Source organism: Pteropus alecto, unplaced genomic scaffold (assembly GCF_000325575.1).
Source record: "Pteropus alecto unplaced genomic scaffold, ASM32557v1 scaffold72, whole genome shotgun sequence".
Lineage (NCBI taxonomy): Eukaryota > Metazoa > Chordata > Mammalia > Chiroptera > Pteropodidae > Pteropus > Pteropus alecto.
Genome location: NW_006436811.1, coordinates 4788381 through 4800412, shown reverse-complemented (window position 1 = coordinate 4800412; position 12032 = coordinate 4788381). Strand labels below are relative to the sequence as shown.

Genomic DNA, 12032 nt, shown 5'->3' with positions numbered 1-12032 from the left:
TAACCTAGAAAATATTTTTAATAATCTCTACAGGTTGAGAAAAGTCATGGATGTTTCTAGGTTTTAATTACTTTTCAATTATCTCCATTTGTTTTGACTCAGATATTAAAGAATTATGAGAAGCAAGCATTACACATTTCTATTTTTCGAGTTCATTTGAAATTACCATTAGTTAATTCTAAGATTTTGACATTTTCTAGGATGTGAGTTAAGTTTATCAGTGGTGGGGGATGTGAGGCAGGAACAGATCGGAAAGGAAACGTTAGGACCAAGATACAACAGGGTGACAGTCTCATGAGGTGAGCCAACATGCAGTGAAGAAAATTTCATCTCAGGTGTTAGAACATTTAATTAAAAGAGATGATTTAAAGTAATGGTTAAGATCCCGGATTTAGGCTCTATATGATGAGGTTGAAATCTGTTGACTGCTCCAGTAACAAGATCAGCAAGGTATTTAAATGTTCTCTGTCTCAATTTTCTCATTTGTAAATAACTGATAATAGCAGTAACTACTGAAAAAGGGCAAGTAGGATTGAAAGAGATAATTCTAAAAATTATTTAGAATAATGACTGGATTATTATCATATGTTGTTTGACATTATCAATATTAATAGAATTGTACTTTAAAAAGAAAAATAATAAATGGAAAACATGAGACAGAATAACAGGAAATTTGAAAGAATGTGGTATCAGAGAAGAAAGTAGTATACAAAAACCCAATTAGGCATGTGGTCAATATCAACTTGTTATGATTTGAGCTAGAACTATAAAGTAGGAATTTGGAAGATGACAATAGTTACGGGAGGACTAATCAGAAAGAACTTGGAGTCCCAGACCTGAAGAAAAATGGAGTATGAAGAGGGCTATCAGTTCAGAGAATCATGCATAGAAAACAATATTTGAAACTCAGTTAATTGAAACGGGGTTTAAGTCATAAGAAAAACACAAAGAACTGATTCTTGGGGCAAAACCTCAGAAGAGACCAACTATTGGTTAACATCAAAGTTATCTAAGTTTTAGTTTGCAGACGTGGCACCCCAGGACAGAGCGACTCCATCATGGGTCTAGAGAGTTATTACAGCAGAAGTCATGTGGATGCCTAAGAGAAGAGCCTGCCAGGCAACAGCAAAAGCAAGGAAGAAGTTCCTGACTCTAGGTCAAAAAAATTCGTGATTTTTTGGCTGTCTTTAAAGCCAAGGTAGATGAACTTTACGTTAATCTGATTAAATAAAAAAAAAAATCAGAATTTTCCCAGGAGCAAATTGATAAGACAAAAATATCGAGTAAAATTTTTGCTTTTTTCTTCTTTAAAATATTTCTTTTTTAACTATAATGACCAACATAAAGCTATATAGAAACATTTTATATGACAGCAAAGACTTACTTTCTATTTTAACTTGTTTAGATTATTTTTTTTTTCAGTTTAACCTTATTTAAAATTTTCAACTTTGAAATACTTAGTTTCTCTCCTGGCTTACTTTTTTTAAAAATACATATTAACATCATTAAAAATCATTAAAAAAAAAGTAGGTTTAGAAACATTTTCTGACTTAACAATTTATACATATAAATTTCAACTGCATAGTTATCTTTACATGTCTTAATAATATTTTGAAACAATACTACTCTAAATTATGTCAATCTACTGGAAATTTAATAGTATTCAAATAACTCTAGTAATCACTCTAGGTTTAATTAATTTATATTGATATATTTAATACATTTATGTATATTATTTATTTTTTATTGTAATTATTTATTTTATTAATGCAGCATTACAAAATAAGTCTACACTTGTTCAGCCTAGTTCTGAACATATTTTACTTTTATTACAAATATTTTATTTTCTAAGGTGTTGCATTGTGCATTTACATATACACACACATAAATGCATGTCTAATTCAATTTTCTATAATTCAGTTAAATCAATTGCCTAGGGTATCTTTACCAAAAACATTTTCTATAAGTTCTTGGATAATATCCTCTGATTTTAGTTTTATTATGTGGTACAAGTCAACTAAGAATACGAAATGTAAAATATTTTTCCAATTTGAAAATGAATATGAAAATTTATCAACATTAGAATGACAATTTTCAACTCTAAGAACTTTCATGAAAATCAGTTACCATGGCAAGATATATACTAAATTAATGCCAAATTTACTTCAGATTCAGCTGAAGTCAACTGACACAGAAAATCACACTGTGAATTCCTCTAAGAACATCTTTAATAGAGCAGATGCCAGCTGCCATATAGTTTGAACATGCTGTGCTTAGAGGATAATTCCTTTTAGAGTAATCTACTATATTCTACAACTTTAAGGACATTTGCCAAAAAACATTTACTTCCAAGTCTTATACAATTTCTTCAATATTTTTAATGAAAGAAAATTTATATTAAGAATAATCACTATAAATAGTATTATTCAGATTTAGTTGCAATTCTTTTATTCAATTAAAATATTTTATTGTTTTAAGGGAAATAAATGAATCACAACATAAGAATAAAGAGAATATAAATGAGATTCTTGATTATTCTACTTTTAATTTTAAAATATTTTTGAAACTCTAGTTATTAAAAGTAAGGAATTAGCATTTCTATATTATAACAAATGTCACAAAGTAAAGAAATCCTATATAGGATATATTTTCTGAGGTGTTTTCAATAAGGTACCTAGTATAGTACTAATCAATTCTAATGAAGAATAAATTTGAACTGTAGAATTTTAACTAACAAGAAATTCATAAGGGAATAGTAGCATCTATTATTTTTACAACTTTTTTTTCTGAAGTCTAATTTTAGATAAATGTACATGGAGCATATATCCCCCAAATGTATCATTTCTTGCACTTGCTGGTCTCTGATTGCACACACCTCACATATCACACTCTCATCCAGGTTGACCTAGCACCACTTAATAATTTAAAAGCAATCCTCACTGGCAAAATGAAGAGGTTTCTAAGTTAATAATGTATAAATTAATGCAACTTTACAAAATAAGTTTAATCTTGTTCAACCTAGTTCTAAACATTTTATTTTTATTACACATATTTTATTTTCTAAGGCGTTTCATTATGCATTTATCTTAAGGGATATATATTATTGCAGTATTGTGACTCTTAATCTAAATGATGATTTTTTAAGCATTGACTTTGATGTCCTAACCTTTTTCATGAAAAAAATGTCAACTGCTTTGGAACTGAGAAAGTAATTTTTTGTTGTTATATCGTTGTTTTAAAGAAGATTGTTGTCATTTTCATTATGGTGTATGCTTATAATTTCGTTTTCATTACATAATATTGCATGCATTTAAACAATGTAATAGAAAACAGTTTATTTTTTAAAAACTTTCTAGCTTTATTGAGGTATACACAATATGCTAAAAATTGCACATATTTATTGTATACATTTTGATGAATTAGGACTTTTTGAATTTGTCATTTTTATTACTGCTTCCAGAGACAGCTTTTACTTTGTTCCATTTTAATATGTTTGGAAGTTATCTTTGTATTTCTAAATAATCAGCTGAGATTATTATTTCTTGATTAATCAAATTTATTCATTAACTACTGACCTAATATTAATAACAGATGAAGAGCTCATTGATTTACACCTCCCATATGCCTCATAAGCCCCTTCTTTCTGATAATTGCATCATTATTTTTATTATTTTTATATATCCACTGGTTGTTTTTTTAAACTTTAAATATTAAACTTAAATAAGAATATCATGAATTTATCAATATAAAACAATGTCTATTGATTCTCCTCTTTCTAATTAAAAGAGGTTATCAAATTTTTACCCATCTTCTGCCTCTCATTCTGTCTATATCCCCTCCTGTGTGACTTCAAATGCACATTCATTTACATTTATTATATTACGTACATTTATTATATTTATCGTATTTTTCATATTTATTATATATTTATTATATTAATTGATAATATTTACCTTTTACTTGTAATTATAGTTAAGTTTTCTCTGCTTAGTACTTTTTATCTAAAAATCAAATATCAAAAAACAACATTTGATATAGTATGTTTATGTAAATATTGTTTACTGAAAATCCAATTAGTGAGATCAGAAGGATTGAATCTTTTACTCTGGCTATCAGTGTTAGTGCCCTGTGCCACTCAAAGGAGAAAGTTCCTGGAAGCAGGGTCAAGAAGATTTTCTTTTTAAATTCTACTAATTGCTCAAAGTTACCTACATGTTATATGAATGATGACATTGTTGTACAGAGTTTTTATTTTGTTTTGTTTTTATTCCTAGGATTTTTGGTCACCTTCCCAAATGTTAGCTGCAATTTGGAAAACATTTCTCTCTCTCTCTTTTTTTTTTTATATGCAAAACTTCATTTGGTTTTTAGAATTCATTCTAATCTCCAAAGTAAACATATCTTTGCTCATGAATTTTACTCACATTTTGTCATTAACGTGTAGAATCAGTTGACATTAAGTGAAAGATGTTACCCTCAGTATTATGAACAGAAATCAGTTGGAAGGCCTTAAAAGCAAAAACTAGGCTTGCTGAGAGAAGGAAAAAATTCTAACTCAAGACTGCAAAACCAGCTTCGGCCTGAGCATTTCCACCCTGTCATACATATTTCACAGCTCCTAAGATCATGTAAAGTCAATTCTTTAAAATAAATCTCTCTATATGTATGCATATATGTATTCACATATGCACATATATGTACATATATAATGTAAATGATAATAATACTATATAATATGTTATTAACACATTTGCACTTGTACATATATATACACATATGTAAGATATGTATACCTTACTGCTTCTATTTCCCTGAAGAACCCTGATGGTTACCACATTGCTTCATCTATTCTCCCTATTCTTTTTTTTCTGAAATATTTTAAACAAATCATTACTGACTTCTAATTTTATCACTACATAATTCAGTATACATCTCTAAATATATGCACATTTTTTACTTAATCATAATACCATTTCCATACTTATCAAAATTAAAAATAATTTCTTGGTATCTTTGTCCAAATTCAAATTTCCCTGTCTTGAAAATTACTTTTAGGATTGGCTTGTCCGACTCTATCCAAATAAGGGCGTGTATATCATTTGGTTGACCTGTAGAATACCCATTTTCTAAGTACGTTAACATTCTTATGATATTATTTTAATTGCCCTTCTATCTGTATTTCTTAATAAATTTAAAACTAGATCTTATAGCTAAATCGTATTTTATTTCAATATATTTTTTGCAATAATATTTTATTGGTAATGATGAAAATGATTTGACGATTTCTTAAAATATTGCACATATATATACCAAATAACACAACCACTCAACTCCTAGGTATTTTCATAAAATAAATAAAAGCATAAGTCATTACAAAGGCTTATATGCAGTAGTTCATAGCAGCTTTATTTGTAATAGCTCATAACTCTAAATAATCTAACTTTCCATCAACAGATGAATGAATATATTCTTATGTGTACATTTAATGGAATTCTCAGAAATAAAACAAATGAGCTATTATACAACATAGGTGGTACTCTAAATAAGTTTGCTTCATGAAAGAAGCCAGAGAAAAATGAGCACACACTGTATAATACCTATTATATAAAATCTAGACAATATAAAAACTAATCTGTAACAACAAACACAGATCAGTTATTGCCTGGGGCAGAGGTTTGGAAAGGTGAAAAAGAATCTAAAAGGAACCTGATAAAACTTTTGGTAGTGACAAATATGTTCACTATCTATTGTGGTAATAGAAACATGGATGCATAAATATGTCAAAACTTGTCAAATTTACATTTTAAATATGTAAAAGAAGTTATAAGTTATTTTAAAAAAAAAAAAAAAAAACCTGGGCTGAAGCTAAAAGAATGCTTGTAAGAAAATTTGTAACCCTAAATGCATATACTTTTTTAAAAATGCTGAAAAAATCAATGATCCATACATCCATATCAAGATGTTGGAGAAAACAACAAATAAACTCTAACAAAATAAAGGGGAAAAAAGCGACGATGGGAATGGAAGTGAACAAAAAAAGAGCAATAGTTAATATTTTGCAAATATTAATAAGAATGATAAAACCCTAACATCTCCATCCAGAGAAAAGGGAGGGGCAAAAAATTACTATAATAAAGTGAAAATGAACTTTACTTTACATTTTGTAAACATTAAAAATATAAAGGTGTAAAATCAATTTATAGCAAATGATTTATTAATTTAGTTTAAATGGACACATTCCTGACCCTAAGAATAATAGAAATTAGGAAATCTATAGATATTAAAGACATTGAATTTAATATATTTTCCCTTGTTTCCTTTAAAGAAAACTCCAAATTTAGATTGGAATATTTTTCTACATTTTTAAGAAATAAATAATGTCAATTTACACAAATTCTTCCAAGAATAAAATGTTTCTAATCCCAAGCTTATTTTCTAAGGCCGGCATAACCTTAATTCCAAACCCTGACAAGGGCATTACAAAAAAGGAATATTGTGGACTACTTACTCATAATTATAAATGCAAAAATACAAAATAAATGTTAGTAAATGAAACATGCAAAAAAGTAACCAAGTAAAGTTTATTCAAAGCATACAAAGATAGTTAAAATATTGTAATGCAATTAACCATATTAAATGACAGAAGTAGAAAAACAAGATTTTTTATTTCAGCAAAACAATAATTTGATTTTAACACATTATAAAAAATTAAAAATCCTTTTCAATGTTCAATATCATAAAACATTAGGATAACACAAATTATAAACACAATAAGCTAACACTACATACCTACTAGAATAAAAAATATGTATTTCATGATGTATATTTTTCAATGAAGAAATATATACACTGTACCAAGTGCTAGCAAGGAGGCAAAACACTGGAACTTTCATTCATTGCAGATGAGAATGCAAAATGATATAATAATTCTGTTTGGCAGTTTCATATTAAATTAAATATACACTTACCATATGATCCAGTAATCCCACTACTTGTTTTTTGCCCTGGAGAAATGAAATATTTTATTCACATACAAACCTGTGCATGAATATTTATAGTGGTTCTATTCATAATTGACCAAAACTGGAAACAACTCAAATACCCATGAATATATAAACTCTGTGTATCCATATAATTTTATACTACTAAGAAAGAATAAAGAATAAACTCCTGTTACACACAACTAAACAATTGTCCGAGTTCATGAGTCTATGTTTGTTTGTCTTGTTCATTTGTTGCTTTCAGTTTTATATCTCACATATGAGTAAACTCATATGGTTCTCAATGTTTTCTGTCTGACTTATTTCACTTAGCATGATAATCTCAAGAGCACACTATGAATGAATTTCAAATGCATTATTCCGAGAGAAAAAAGCCAATTTCAAAAATTTATACATTCCATGATTCCATTTACATAATATTCTGGAAAAGGCAAAACTATAGGAACCAAGAACAGAAGAGATGTTGCCAGGGTTTGGAGTGGCGAGAAAGTTTTGATGGCAAATGAAACAGCACAATGAAAATTTTTGTAATTATGGAACTGTTCTGTGTTCTGATTAGGGTGGTGGTTATAGAAATGTATACATATGCCAAATCCATTAAACCACATACAAAATATAGTACATTTTTGGTCTCTACATAAAAATTAATATTTATCATAAATCTAACAAACTAAATATAGAAGGTATCTGTTAAAATTTGGTAAAGAGCATAATTAAAGCACAACATCATATTTAATGAAGAATTAATTAAAACTTTCCTTGCTGACGAGACAAGAGCATCTGTTAGTACTATTTCTGTAAAACATCCTAACAAATATAAATATTGGAAATGATTAAATAAAACTTTTATTTTTTCAGATGACATGATTATATATAGAAAATACAAAAGAAATACTGAAAGTCTTACCTCCTAAGTAGGAGTTTAGCTGGTATGTTTAATAAAAAATGGAAAGAAAGACAGAGGGGGAGAGTGATAAAGAAATTTAAGTAGTAATTTGCAGAGATTCGTGAAATAGCCTAAAATATAATTTTAATCTTGAGTAAAAAAAAAAAAAAAAAATGAATCATTGCATACCCATCCAGGGTAAAGCTTAAAGATAAAAGAAACAGGAATTTTCTTCTTGAGAGAAAATGCACTAATAAAAGATTGTATTTTTGTGTATGACTACTTCCAAATCTATTTTATTAAAGCTAAAATCCTCTGTGAAAGTAACAAAACTTTAAATGAACTAGAGATAAAATTTGTCACATGCAATAGTCTCTGGAAGTAATGGGATACTGTGTGACAATTAGAACTAAAAGCAAAGTTATTCTTGTTGACATGGGACAGAATTGAAAGGAGATCCAAGTCAGAGACTGCTTATTTATTTTATTTTTTTTATTTATTGATTAAATTTATTGGGGCGACACTGGCTAATAAAATTATATAGCTTTCAAGTGTACGGTTCAATAATACATCATATGCATATTGCATTGTTTGATCTCCACCCAAAGTTAAATTTTCTTCTGTCAGGCTGTCTTTGACCCCTTTATCCATTTCCTCTTCTCCCCACTTCCCCCAATAACCACTAAACTATCGTCCAAGTCCATGAGTCTCTGTCTCGTTCGTTTGTTGCTTTCATACGAGTAAAATCATATGGTGCTCAATGTTTCGTTTGTTGCTTTCAGTTTTGTATCCCACATACGAGTAAAATCATATGGTGCTCAATGTTTCTTGTCTGACTTATTTTGTTTAGCATGATAATCTCAAGATCTATTCATGCTGCTGCAAAAGGCAGTATTTCATCTTTTCTTATGTCTGAGTAATATTCCATTGTATATATGTACCACATCTTTATCCAATCGTCCTTTGAAGGGCATTTTGGTTGTTTCCATGTCTTGGCCACCATGAATAATACTACTGTGAACATTGGGGTGCGTATATTTTTACAGATAAATGTTTTCAAATTTGGGGGTAGATACCCAGAAGAGAGATTGCTGGGTTTTATGGTGATCCTATTCTTAATTTTTTAAGGAACCTCCATACTGTTTTCCATAGCGGCTGTGTTATTCCCATTATAATATAGTGAAAATATATTTGAACTAGTTTCTAAAATTTTTTAAACATTGTGAGACTCTAACCAGAAAAATCAATGTTAACAGATTTAGAAAAACAGTCCCATCCAAGAGGCTGTATTTAGTTTTTTCATTGGTTTACAAAAGTGACAACTTTTCTGTCCCTCTTTATTATTTATCTCTATTGTGTATTGTTTTCTAATTTGAAAGGGTATTTAAGGACCATTGTTGAATTGTTTAGGATTGAGAAGATTTAATATACAAATAGCATCATCATAAATGTCAGCAACCTGATTTCATAAATTCTAAGATTTGTGATCAAAATTTTCTTAAACTTTATGTATACAGCTGAAAGTAAAAACAGTTTATTGGTAAATCAAATAAAAGGATGTTGAAGACTGTAGAAATAAAAAATTTGGACCTAATTTGACAGTGGATATATTCTTTTTTAGCAATGATCTACTTATCAAGATAGTTTATGAGAACTCATGTTTCTCATAGAAAACAAAAACAAGGTTGGAATTTGTCACTTATTTAGAATACTAATGATATTTATTTCACTGACTCTAGTTTTCAAAAGAATAACATTATGAACAATAAGTCAATTTTTCTATGAATATTTAGTAATTTATCTTCTAGAAAAATACATGAAGAAAATAAGTACTTGTTTCCCTTACATATAAATATTTTTCTAAAATATTTCTTGTATTTTAAATCTTCAGAAAGCTTTAATCATCAATAATATGGAAAAAATGGTAAAATAGTCTGAATGTGTGAAATAGTTTATTGACATCTTCATAGAATTCTGTGATCAATTTTCATACCTCTTCTCAGACTAACTAGAATTTCGAATACAAAATATAGTAAATTATTTGGAAAGTTCATTCAACCAAAAAGCACACATTAAAAATGATTAAAGACACAAACAAACTTTATTTAACATTTCATGACTCAGACAGTCTCTGTTCTCAAGAATCTAAGGAACTGCAAATGGAAGTGGAAAGCAGGAAGATTTTATAGGATAAAAAATAAAGAACAAAGAAGAGAAAAATAGAAAATATCTGATTCGCTGGGGTCACATAATCTCAATTGGGATGAGAAGAAACAGGAATTAAATATAGAGTCCTGAGCTGACTTGGTGTTTGGGGCCTGGTTGACTGGAGAGACAGCATTTTTGGTCATGTGGAGCATTTGCAGGCACACGAAAGTTATCTAAGTTTCACTTTGCTGATGTGGTACCCTGAGCAGGAGTGGCCTCTTCTTTCTCTCAGAAAGTGATTTCATCAGATTCAAAGTGATTCCTACTTTTAATCATTCCTTTAACCATTCAAGAGTTTTGATTTAAAAAATATATATCAGTCTTAGTGTTGCTTCTTTGGGTCTAAGTGCAGTATACAAGAGATGATATCAAGCTAGTATTCTTGGGAGCTGATAAAGTTCTTGTTATTCTTTGCTGATCCAGTCAGGGAGAGACCATCTGTTGACTGCTCAGTGACTTCATACCTGCATTTAAAACTTCTGAGAACACAGAGTTTTAGAGACAGAACAAATTATTAGCAACAAAACAATGACTATGGTTTGGAGCTCACTCCTGAACCAGGGTCCCTATAATAAGATTGTTTGTAGCTGTGTCTCCACTTCCCCTAGAAGTGTTTATCCAGTGAACTTGAAGCATTAGAAATTAGAGAGAAATGGGTGAGCAGATGGAAATATACAATCACCAGCATCATAGCAAATTTAACAATTAGTTGGAGGTTGAATTACCCTCCTTTGCAATGTTCTGAGATACGTAAGCAATGAAATTATCTTTTCGGTCCATGGTAGAGAATAAAGTGGACAAAAGAATTAACTTTATGGTGTAGGAATTAGGGAAAAAAAATGTTCAGAAAGGAAAAATGAAATATTTTTGAACAGACATCTTGGAAGGAAGCAGTCTACCTCAATGTCATCTATTTCTTTTCTTAGTCAACTTAATTCTGAGATCTCCTGAGTTTATACAGAATCAGATATCAGGTGGAGTCTTCTTTAGTTGTAAAATATGCACCCAAGTTTTGATACCTGGTAATTGGGAAGCACTGTCAGACGTCAAATTTGTTGGTCAGGTCCTTTTCATGAATCTCATTTTTGCAAAACCGTCAGAGTAAAACAATAACTGTCTGCAAATGACAAAAGATTAAGAAGCATCCATTGTTAAAGATCCGATGAGAGTGCTTCAGCAGCATATATTCTAAAATTGGAACAATAAAGAGAAGATTAGCATGGCCCCTGCACAAGGATGACACACAAATTCCTGAAGCAGTCCATATTTTATTGCTTCATAAAATATAAATTTCTAGCCATTGTACTGTAAGTAATTTGACCAACTGAATTGGAAATCTAGGCTGTACCAATGCAGTCAAACAATATATGTATGTATGTATGTATATATATGTATGTATGTATGTATAAGGATCTGATGAGAGTTCATTCTAATGGAATTGACAAGGAAATTTGATTATTTCTGTGACACATAACATTTTAAGATGATAAATTATGACTCATAAAATTATACTACACATATCAGAGTTTTAGGAATTTTATATAATTTCTAGAACAATTATATTAATAAAATATACTCTTACCAATATAACCTAAGAAAGTTAAGCATTACTTCTTATTTGCTTATTACTTCTATTTAATCAAACATATCAAATAAGACTAATTAGTTTAACATTTTCTTTTATATGATAAAGAACAAATCTTTTAAGATCTTACAGAAGCTCTCTTGAAAATTCCAAAGTTAGTTTGAAGTCAAAAAGACTTCATTTAGACTTTGTTTTTGGAGAATTTTGTTGAAAATATCCATTTAAACAAAATGACAATTAGAGACTTCAAAGGCAGATATAGAAAGTTATATAGCTATAAAAAAGAATCTTACCTCTTTTAATACTGAAAAGAATGAGTTTTCTTAAGTAATCAAAACCCAGATAAAGACAA

At 29.1% G+C, this 12032-nt stretch overlaps 1 non-coding gene across 1 annotated transcript; it reads left to right on the top strand.

Annotated features, from left to right (window-relative positions):
- The first annotated feature begins 11263 nt into the window (after positions 1-11263).
- LOC112481522 lies at positions 11264-11366 on the top strand. Its single transcript, XR_003046903.1, has one exon. It is a non-coding gene; the product is annotated as a U6 spliceosomal RNA (small nuclear RNA).
- Positions 11367-12032: the final 666 nt, after the last annotated feature.